The sequence below is a fragment of the Narcine bancroftii genome, chromosome 12 (assembly GCF_036971445.1).
Source record: "Narcine bancroftii isolate sNarBan1 chromosome 12, sNarBan1.hap1, whole genome shotgun sequence".
Lineage (NCBI taxonomy): Eukaryota > Metazoa > Chordata > Chondrichthyes > Torpediniformes > Narcinidae > Narcine > Narcine bancroftii.
This window is the reverse complement of record NC_091480.1, coordinates 63,736,506-63,747,704: the sequence shown is the minus strand read 5'-3', so window position 1 is coordinate 63,747,704 and position 11,199 is coordinate 63,736,506. Positions and strand designations below refer to the sequence as shown.

At 41.3% G+C, this 11,199-nt stretch overlaps 1 protein-coding gene across 1 annotated transcript in view; it reads left to right on the top strand.

Annotated features, from left to right (window-relative positions):
* The first annotated feature begins 6,829 nt into the window (after positions 1 to 6,829).
* npffl (neuropeptide FF-amide peptide precursor like) overlaps positions 6,830 to 11,199 on the top strand; it is an 89,466-nt gene continuing 85,096 nt past the window's right edge. The window contains exon 1 of the mRNA XM_069906475.1: positions 6,830 to 6,910. The gene's annotated coding sequence lies outside the window, so the exon portion shown is untranslated. The remainder of the gene's footprint in view (positions 6,911 to 11,199) is intronic.

Genomic DNA, 11,199 nt, shown 5'->3' with positions numbered 1-11,199 from the left:
TCCTCTTGGTGATGGAGAACTGTGGGTCAGGGCTACAGAATGGATGATTGGCTAGAGAGTACATACCAACAACCATTTGTTCAGATTGTCTGCAAGGCTCGAGGACAGTTTGGTCCCCACAATATGGCGCCAGACATTTTGGCCCACCCACCCCATTCACTGTCTGTTGGCCGATTCTGTCCCACCGCACTGCCTGAACCGCTGGCGTTGCAGAAACTCCCTCCCCCTAGGAAACCACTCCCCTGGCAAACAGGGGTTTTTCTTAGCTTATAGCGATATATTTCAATTATTAAAAACATTTGGGGAACATTCAAAAACAAGGGCTTTTGGTAAATGATGTTTTATTACATATAATTGAATAATTATTTGTATTATTGATTATTTGTATAACAATAAATCCCAAAATGTTGTTTTCCTCTCACCACAGATGCATACTGACCAAAGGCCCTTGTTTTTTATTGTTCCCCGATTTTTAAAAATAAGTTAAATATATTGCTATAATTTACAAAAAGCCCTTGTTTGCTGAGGAGCAGTTTCCTGGGGGGGGGAGGGGGGGGGGAGCGTTCAGGCAGTGCTACAGCACTAGGCAGTGTGGTGGGACCTTGGCCAGCACACAGTGAGTAGTGTGGAGAGCTGGGCCAAAATGTCCGGGGCCAAACTGAGGGAGCCAAAATGTCTGCAATTGAATACCAGTACAGACCATGTATTGGTGGCTTTTTAAACTGATAGATTCCACCTGGAGCACATTAAATATTTGAAACTCTCATCGCTAACGACACTTGAAACCACAGCAATTTTCTGCTTTCAATTTTAAAAATCTTGAACTTTGTTTATACTTAAAAATTATTAGTCTTGAGGAGTTTTGAGGTTAAGATTTAAGTTTCAATTTATCATCTTAGTAATAAAACAGTGACCTATTACATGAAATTTATTTTTGCCTGCTGCAAGCCAGACAGATTTGCCACTGGCAGGAATTGCCTAAGTGCCTTATCCATTCAAAAGCTTGGAGCTGGTGGCAATCACTGGACAACAAGTGGCTGATAAAACTTAAATTGGACAGCATCTGCAGAGAGTACAGTTTGTTTCCTTCAATGGATTCCTGAACTGTTGAGTATTTGCAACATCTGTTTTGGATTTTTGGGACCCTCCGTATTGCTTTTGAACTGTAAGTGAATTTTATGCAAATTTCTTAATTTGAAACCCCGCCCCCCACTTTTTTCCCCATCAAAACCATGGCAGTCCATTTGCAAGAAAGAACTTTGCAATTTTTAATGGATTTATTGTTCGCATTAAGTGTTTGTGTTGAGTAGACAATGTTGTCATGATGCTTTTGAAAAGTGGCTTAACGTTCAGGCCATGCACCAAGAGGAAAGCACACTTCCAATTCCTTGGCCAAAACAATTTTATGGCCTTGTAGTTGTGGCTCTGTCTTGGTCGTTCATGCCACGCTATTAAATTCTCTTCTCTGTTCGACTCTGATTTCAACTGTGCAAACAGGGAAATCTCCGCGTTGTGCCCTTTTTGGAAAGGTAAGGCTAGCAGACTGAATGCTTCCATTGATTTGTGCTGCTCGACTATAACTTTCTAGACTTGATTTGATCACTGTTCAGAAGCACAGTATTGTCACTTAGCAGTTACGTATCACTTTTTTAACCTTTTCTAAATTGCAAATCTCCCTTTTACTGTCAGCATATTGAACCTGTGCTCTTTGCTTTACAGTACCTACGGGGATCACAAATGTTGGATATGTGAATTTTCTGGTTGACTGAGACTCACTCTTACAATGCCTAACTAGTGCATCTACATTAAAAAAATACACCGTTTAAATGACAGTGCAAAATGTAAAGTTCACTTTAATCAGGTCATTTCCGTAGCTTTCAAAATTTAAATTTGAATCTCGGTCGCTGTCGTTGAAACGTCATTTACTTTTGCAGTTTTAAACTTTTATTTAAAACTTTATTTATTCTTATTTATTTTATCAATTTTTTTTTGCTGGTTGAGTTTCTGGTCTATTGAGTGCTGGATAATGTGGATTTTACTGTATATGCAGTTGAAGGTTGTTACAGGCCCAGAGGACCCCAAAGCCCAGCAGCAATAGAAATTCACCAAGACAAATGGTAACTTAAACAAAAGTTACTTTTAATTTTCTTTAAACATAAAAACAGGATCAACTAACTTATTACTATTAACAACCTAACTTAACTCCTTTCTAGTTCTAAGCGCACGTGTATGAAATGTGTGTATAAGTTCAGGAAAGTTCTTTGATTCACAGTCCAATCTCACTTCTCACCCATCCAAGTTCACTGGTATCAGGCAATTTTTATACTCTGCACAGAATATAACATTTATGAATCTTCACCTAAATGGTTCATCAGCAATCAATGCTGGAATCCTCAAGGCATTGTGGGTTTGAATTCCAGTCAACTTGAGGGGGATTATTGCTTTAGTTTGCTCAGATGGTTTTCACTGTGGTTTTGCATGGTAGTGTTAGGGGGTGATAAAGCGAGCCTTGAGAGGAGCTGGCTAAGCCGGAAACCTTTCTCTTGGGCTCTCGCCACCACTAATCCTACTTTTCACTAATCCAGCTCATTGTAACAGATGAGTGACAGGAGTGCTTGGAGAGCTTTGCCCCACCAAGGTTCTCCTTGATCAGCTGTTGGGTTCTAATGGTGCTTGTGTCTGTCCCTCCCTGATACAAGCAGAGGGAGACTGAGCAGGGGTTGGGAGCCACTCTCAGCTTGGCCCCATTCAGGGCAGTCGTTGCTCGTCTGTCTGTCTCACTTTCAGCCTGTGCACATTGTTCCAAGTGCCACCTCTTCACATCACGTGTCGAAGTGGTATTGACCCAGACAGTAATCACATTAGAACACGAGAGGATTCAGCCGTTCTGTCTTTGCAAATGCACAGCAACTGACAGTGGTATGTAAGCAGGGAGAGTGGGGAATCGCTGCATTTTCTAATCGAGGAAGGAGTGCACAGAAGACCAGCATAAATAAGGCAGCAGCTGTCCCTGTGGAAGAATAGTTTGGATTCCTATCTGGTTGCCATGGGGGTGTAGCTCATCCTCGCACTGTTCCTCTGACTTCCCCGAGATGTTTGAACCTGCCCCTTGCTGAAAATGTTGCTTAGATGAGCTGGCACTGAAACATGAACGAAGCAGTGTAATCCTGCGAGATCCGGGTGTACTTTGAATCTTCCACTCGTTTCGTTCTATTTTGTCATTCCAGTGATGGAAAGCAAGTTCCCACATGTTTATTTGGAGGTGTTACCAATAATGTTGGAAGTTGCTGGAGCGAATTAGTGCAGTAGGAACTTCATCTGAGGAAATGCATTTACAACTCTAATTTTGCACAATCAGGAATGGTTTCAAATGTCTTGCTGAAGTAGACAAGACGATTGCCTTTGCAGTGACAGTTATTTGAGTTTGCGCCTTGACGCGTCGATTATCGATTTGTGCATTGTTTGCTAAAACCTTCCACCTCTGCACGCTTGTGATTTATTGAGACTAGTTGCATTGGCAGTTGGTGAATTCCTTTTCCCTCGACTGGTCATTTGTTATTTGGTCATCCTGTTGTGGAACTTTGCGCCAATTGGTTGCTGCTTTTCTCACAGGCATACACAAGGAATTTGTGAAATAATGAAAACTTCTTTTATGAATATAACTCATTAGTTGTCTTTCCTCCACACATCTATGCACCAAGCGTGCACCAGGTTTGAAGAGCTTGTTTTATGTTTACCCATTGAAACTTGGTGACTTTGATAATGGAAATAACAGGGTTACAGGAAAACTCTGAAAATCTGGACTGCTCGAGGATTGGGTCAGTCCGGATTGTCGGGCAGTACTTTTAAAACTCCTATTTAAGGATAAATAAAGAAGAGATGAACATGTAAGTTTTGGTAGTTTCTTCAATAGCGAATACCACGTGCTTCATTTATCAAAACGAGCAGTTTTAAAGAAAAATAAAGTCAACTCTTGTCAAAAAGTATGCAATGCTTGAAATTGTTTAAAAATGAACAATGTAAAAGATAAATACAGTATACAAATGAAAGCAGAAGTTATTTAATTCAAAATATTTTTTTTAGCTTATTAATGAAACTCCTGAAATACAAAATATTTATTCACTTCTGCGATTTCTATTGTGTCTGCTGCTATGGCTGTTTGTTGCCGCTGTGCATCTGTGACATGTGCAAAAGCCTGCTAAATTTTAAAAGTTTGAAAGGTTTTGAAAAGTCTAGATTCTCAGGTGGTGCATCTGGATTTTTGGATGTCTTGGAGTAAGGCATAGTAATGGGAAGTTGTTCACTGGTGTGCAAGTTTCTCATGGGGTGGAATGGGTGGTGTGGTGTTAAGCGCAGTGTCTTTACAGCGCCAGCAAACAGCACTGGGGTTCGAATCCTGCGCTGTTCGTAGGAGTTTGTACCTTCTCCCCGTGTCTCTGTGGGTTTTCCCTGGGGGCCCCAGTTTCCTCCCACCATTCAAAACATATAGGGGGTTGGAGGCCAATTGGGTGTAAATTGGGCGGTATGAGCTCATGGGCCAAAAAGGGCCTGTTACCGTGCTGTGTGTCTAAATTTTTTTTAAATTAAAAGAAATTCTCTTCTTTCGCTATTTTTCTACTCTAGCACATTTGCCTAGAGGAATAACCATAATTGAACTAAATATGCCATATATAGACGTCACTTAATTATTTAGCTCGTGAGATCTCCCATTGTAATGTTATTGATTTTGGTACACTACTGCCTTTGGTTTCAAAATGGATCACACAACATCACAGTACTTTTTTGATCTTAATGAATGCTTGTATGGGGACTGGCCTGATATCCTTGTTGACAGCTAGAGTTTGATTTCATCTTGGTTCTTCACTTTAAACTTTTTGCAACATATTTACTTAGCTATATTTTTGTTTGTGGGGGGGGGGATGGTAGGGAGAGGAAAATGGGTTTCAATCCAAATGGATTTAAGCATATCCTGCATAATGAGTCCTTTCACTTGATGTCACTGGACATAACATTTTTTCCAAAAGGTTTGCTTCCTGAAAAAAAATTGTGATTTATGATAGACAATTTCAAGCTGAACACAGATTTCAGATTTTCTGTATCACTTAGGAAGTTGGATAAACATTAAACATGCTAAATTCAATAAAAGTTAATTTAATCGCGTAATGATGACCTAAAAATGTTTTGCTGCTGATTTTCGTTTGTACTCGGCATCTGATGCCTCCTTTGTCAGTGTCCAACAATAGTCGGCCGGCATCGATGGATCCAGTTGCCCTGATACCGCTTTTCCATGGTCGCAATGTCCTGGGGAAACCTTTCACCGTGTTCGTCACTGACGACACCGAGGTCAGCCGGGAAGACGTCCGAGTGCGAATGCAGAAAATGAATTTTCAACGACATGTTGGACCTCATGGTTTTGAAACATGTCAATCAGTTGTTTGGTGCTCTGTAGTTGCCTAGAAAATTCTCAAACATGCCTAAGGCAACATTTGCATAGCACCTGCACTGACCAAAATAGCTTGAGACTTAAAATAAATGACAGGAAATCACAAAATAGGTTGTATCTGGAAAAATGCAGTGCATGATAGGAAGATTTTAAGGCACCTCCATATTCCAGGGCCCCAACAGGCCTTTCACGTGAAGCAACACTTCACTTGTGTATTTGCAGGACTGATTTACTGCATCCAGTGCTCCCTTGTGGCCTTCTCTATGTTGGAGAGACTGGGTGCAAATTGGGAGATCACTTTGCTGAGCACCTTTGACAGTAACCAGGACCTCGCAGTAACCAACTAGTTCAGTTCTGTGTCACACTCCCATATTCACATGGCCTTATGTACTATCCCACCAAGACCACCTGGAAATTGGAGGAACAAAAGTGTTCAGGAATCAAAATCTTTGTGGTCCAGTGTGTTCTAAGGCATGTTTTCCCAGGAGCACAGATCAGAGGCGAGTGCTTTGAGTAAACGGTGGACGTTGACCAGTTACGGCTCCAACCTATTGAGAATGTGATCCAGCTATCAATTTGTGAATATGTTGGTGTCAAAAATATCCTTGCTTTATTTGACTGAATCTGATTTTGATGTAGCCTCTTCTGACTTCATCTTTTGTACCGCTTCCTCTACCTGGCCAGGACAAATGAGGATTCTTCTGTGAAATTCACCCCACGCTGTAATAAAACAAACAGTAGAACCAATTAAGTAAGATATACAGCACTGTAACAGGCCAATTCAGCCCTACAAGTCCATGCCACCCAAATTATACCCCATTAACCCACACCATGGAATGGTTTTGAAGGGTTGGAGGAAATTGGAGCCCCAGGAGAAAAAGAAAATGTGTATCGCAGTTTCTTTATTCAGCCTTGTTAAAGGTACCAAGAAAGAGTTCAGTAACTCATTCTCTACACTGAGCCCCACTCAAAGCATACTGAGTGTTCATCCCACTTTTGGGCAGGGGTCTGTGTGAGGCCCTTATGAGTTTCACACAGCTGGTGATTCTTGTTTATACTGTTACAAATTTGTGTTGTGTATTGGCCTATGTGTTGTATGGTTTTATGTTAAAAAGTGACAGTTTGCCTTAGAGAGCCCAGGTGAAGGTGGACTGCTGAGAGTGTGGGAGACGGACTGAGCATGTGCAGAAAATTCTCTAAAAATTTCTGGACTTGGATGATAAACCACCACTGGGTGGTGGAGTGGAAGGAGGCACAGAGCATTAGTCATGGTCTGGAAGACAGTTTAGAATGTTTGGCATTTTAAAAGAGATGAACATTCCGAAGGCAGCCAGAAGGATCCGGACCAAGCCAGTGGTTCCTCCTATCTCTGCAACAACACAAGACAATCTCTCTCTCTCTCGTAGCATCAGTTTACCAAACAAACTGAAGTTTTATTAACTTTGCTTCAGTTGAGATGAAAGTCTTGTAAGACTTGTGTGTTTTGTGTCTTAAGATTTTCTGTGGGCTGGTTGGAAATTTAACTTTGACTTTGATTACATTTTTTTATTTAGGCTGGGGAATTTATTAGTTTTACACTGTTATATAAATTTGCTTAGTGACCAGTGGGCAATGTTATAAAAGGGGGGATTTTTGTTAAAATTGTTCATCTTTTCCCCTGTGTGATATGGCACCTTCTTTGTGGTTGCTGGTTTGATCTTGTAACAATACAACAACATGTTCCCTTGTGGTGTCTGGAGACGGCTGGGAAATGTCAGGGTGTCCTTACTCTTGGTTTATTTACATGATTACATGCTTTGTGGTGTCAGTTACTATCTCACTACAGCAAGGGCAAGGTCTTTTTAGAAGGCAATTACATTCCCACCCTGTTACAAGGCAACCACTGTAATTTCTCACCTATCAAAAAGCTTATTGAAAAATGCAACATTGATCTTCAGGTACATCAGATTTATTGTCAGAGTACACTCATCGCATACAACCCTGAGATCCTTTTTCCTGCGGGCGAGGCAGAATTACCACTTATTGGTAGTGCAAAAAAAACTACACAACGTGCACCTGTAAACAAATAAAGAACTCTAAACAAAATGTGCAATACAGAGGAAAAAAAAAACTCACCTTGCTGCACTAATCAGGGACTTCACCGACGCACAAAAGGGTTGTATGTACTATTCCAAAAATCACTTATTTTGAACTAGGATAACTGAATATATTTGGTATCTTTTTTTAATTCCATCAAGTTACCATTGTGGTTTTTACAAAGTATCTGTTTGCCTGCAGAAAGTGAGAATTTTGGGGTGTATGTAAATTGAAGAACTTCATGAGAGTAGTGAATCTGTGGAACTCTGCTCAAGGAATGAGAGGCTTCCTATTGAATGTATTAATGACAGGTAGATTTTTGAAGAATAGGGGAATTTAAAGTTATGGGGAAAATGTGGATAAATGGATCTGAGTCCATGGCCAGGTTAGCCATGATCTTATTAAGTGATGGAGCAGACTTGTTGGGCTGGGTGGCCAATTCCTCTTTCTGGTGCTCTTGTGATGCTCCAAGCCTGTGGCCTTGGATAGTTAAAGTTTGTATCTCAACGTGATGCAGTTATAAACACTCTTTGGCATAGTACGTGTTCTGCATCAATCAAATACCAGATAATCTTTCCTTAAGATCAGGGCCTGGAATTGCCACTCTTGGATGACTGATTAGAATAAAATAATTACAAATTAAACATGTTAAGATTAGCCACAGAAATGCTGCTATGTCAAGCGACAGAAATAAGTTTCAGTGCAAGTCTAGGTTCAGCAATCTTTGGCTATAGTTTTGTAAAAATGTGCTAGTGAATATTTGCCAGACTGAAGCTGCCTGCAAATTGGAGGAATAACACCTTGTATTCCATCCAGGCACCATCCAAACGGATGGCATCGACTTCTCTAATTTCCATCTCCCCTCCCCCACTTCTTTCCCCCTGTCTCCTTTCTTCTGCATTCATGGAGCCACCCCCTCCTTGATCAATTCTCACCTCTCCTGTCCTCTTATCCAAGACCAAATATCATCTTTTGTCTGTTGGTCTGTGCTCCTCCCTGCTCTTTCCTCTCTCCAGCCTTTTTATTCAGGCATCTATCTGCTTTTACCTTGTACCTTGAAGATGGGCTCCGGCCCGAAACGTTGGTTATGTGCCTACGGATGCAAGACTTACCGAATACCTCTGGCATTTGTGTTTTTACTGCAATCTCAGCATCTGCAGACTGTGTTTCACTATAATGAATGTTTGCTGACCATTCTCTTTAGTGTGTGGAAATATATAACCATATAACAATTTACAGTACGGAAACAGGCCATCTCGGCCCTTCTAGTCCACACCGATTTACATGAAACTCCACAAGTTCCACCTACCCATGCCCACGCCCATAACCCTCACATCCATGTACTTATCTAACCTCCTCTTAAATGACAGAATGGCCCCTGCCGCAACTACCTCTTCCGGTAGATCATTCCACTCAGCCACCACTCTCTGAGTGAAGAATCATCCTCTTATATTACTCCTAACGTTTTGCCCCCTAACCCTTATAACCCCTTGTTCCAATCTCCCCTACCCTCAGGGGAAAGAGCCTATTCACATCTACTCTATCTATTCCCGTCATAATTTTAAATACCTCTATGATTACACTTTAGTCGTATTTTGACTGAATCTATGGACATGGTGGACAAATGCTGTAGCGTGTTGAGATTTTCTGACGATGTCACTTACAAGCACGATGATTGTAAGATGTCGTCCAGAGAGAACAAATGCCTGAATAACTAAGAATAAATTAGTTCTCAGATCTGCTGCAAAGTCGATGGAAAGACTTCAGAGAGAAGACACCTGCAGGAAGAAAATGAAAATGAGCACAGCGTATGAGATTGTGCAGCAATTTCTTCAGAACCTCGTGCACCTCAAAATCAGAGGTTTCATTGGAATAGTTATTCAACAAAATTGACACTTAAGCCACAGGAGCTTGAGGATGATATTGAGTTTATTCTGGAACACGTAAATTTTATTTACTGCTGATGTCCTATGGAGTTTCAAGGAGTTTTTATTGGTTTCCCTTTCGAAACAAGCAGAGAAGGCATTTGGCTTATCCAGAAGGGCTGTAGGATGAGATGGAATGCAAATGTCACTTTTTTGATATTAAGGGAATCCAAAGGATACGTGATTAGTCGAGCCTGAGGTAAAAGATCTGCATGAACTTATTGAATAGTAGAACAAACATAAGGGGCCAAATGGTCTACCCGTACATTTACTTTGTATGTTTTTATAAGGAGCTATTAAGGCAGATAATAAAAGGCTTGGTTAAAAAGAAAAAAGGGTTTGCACGAGACTTTAAAAGGAAGGGAGAAAGATGGGACGGTTTGAGGACAGAACTCCAGAGCCCAAGACTCTGGCACCTGAAGGCACGGCTGCTAATAATTGAGTGGTCAGCAAAAGCAGAGCTCTCAAAGTTGTGGAGCTACAAGGTATGTTATTAATTGGATTTTGAATGGATCCTGAGATATAATTCTTTGCTTATTATTTACTCCATCCTTTCTGGAAAGGAACGTTTACACCTGGTATGCAGAAGGTTGAGTTAAATTTAAGGGAAATCGAGAATTGAGATGGAAGTGGGATTTTCCTGAGGAGAAAGGCCCTATATATGTTTGTATGGGATAGAAGATGTGCAGCAGTTATCTGCAAAATTGATGTTTGTTGATGATGTAAGATCCAGAAGACCAGAGTAATTGATGGTAAAGGTTCTGAGGGCAGCAAAAGGTAATAATATGGCATTGATGGGAGAGAGTGGCCTTTGTGATAAAGCTCTTAAAGAATCCGTGATCAGTGTCTTTGGTGTCTTTTGACTGTAGAACGGGCAGCATGGGTGCACCAGATAATACTACTGCCTTGCAGCTCCAGTGACCTGGATTCAATCCAGTCCTTGGGTGTTGTCCGTGTAGAGTTTGCATCTTCTCCCTGTGGCTGCGTGGGTTTCCCCAGTGTAGTTTGGTTCCCTCCCGCGTCCTCAAGATGTGCAGGTTGGTAGGTTAATTGGCCACTGTGAGTTGCCCCTGATGTGCAGGTGAATGATAGAGTCTGGGAGGAGTTGATGGGGGGGGGGGGAGGGGGAGGGGGAGGGGGAGGGGAATGCTCTTTCAGCCACCAGAGACTCAATGGGCCAAGTGGTCTCATTCTCTATGATAAGAAAATGTGGGATGTCACCATTTAATCATGCAGCCTTTTGGGAATAGTTAGGATGAACATCTTGGATAGTTTACATGGAACATGTTGATTTCTTTTGTATTAACCTCCTTCAGCGGTAGAAAATTCACAAAATTCCCATCAGTACCCACCACCTCCTTCCTGAAACCTAGTCACACTTTTAGTGGCTTCCCTCTTTATTGAAAGAGAGGGTGTGGGGCCAAAGAGGAGAAAGGAAAGGAAAAAAAAAAGTAACTGGCTGATAAGGCAAGGGAGAATCCCAAGTGATTCTATTTAAATTGAGGGCAAAAGATTAACTACCGATAGAATAAGGCCCCTGAAATATCAATGTGGTCATTCACAGTAGATGCTAAGTGACTATTTCTCACCTGTAGTTACTGTGGAGGAAGACATAGATGCTAGAGAAGTTGATAAGGATGTTTTTTAGAGAGAATATTACAGCATCCTCTTCTTATGCGGTTGATATGTCACCAGGGCCCAGCCAAGAGTATCTTAGCACATTGAGCTTGGGAAGAAATTGCAGGGACACTAGTT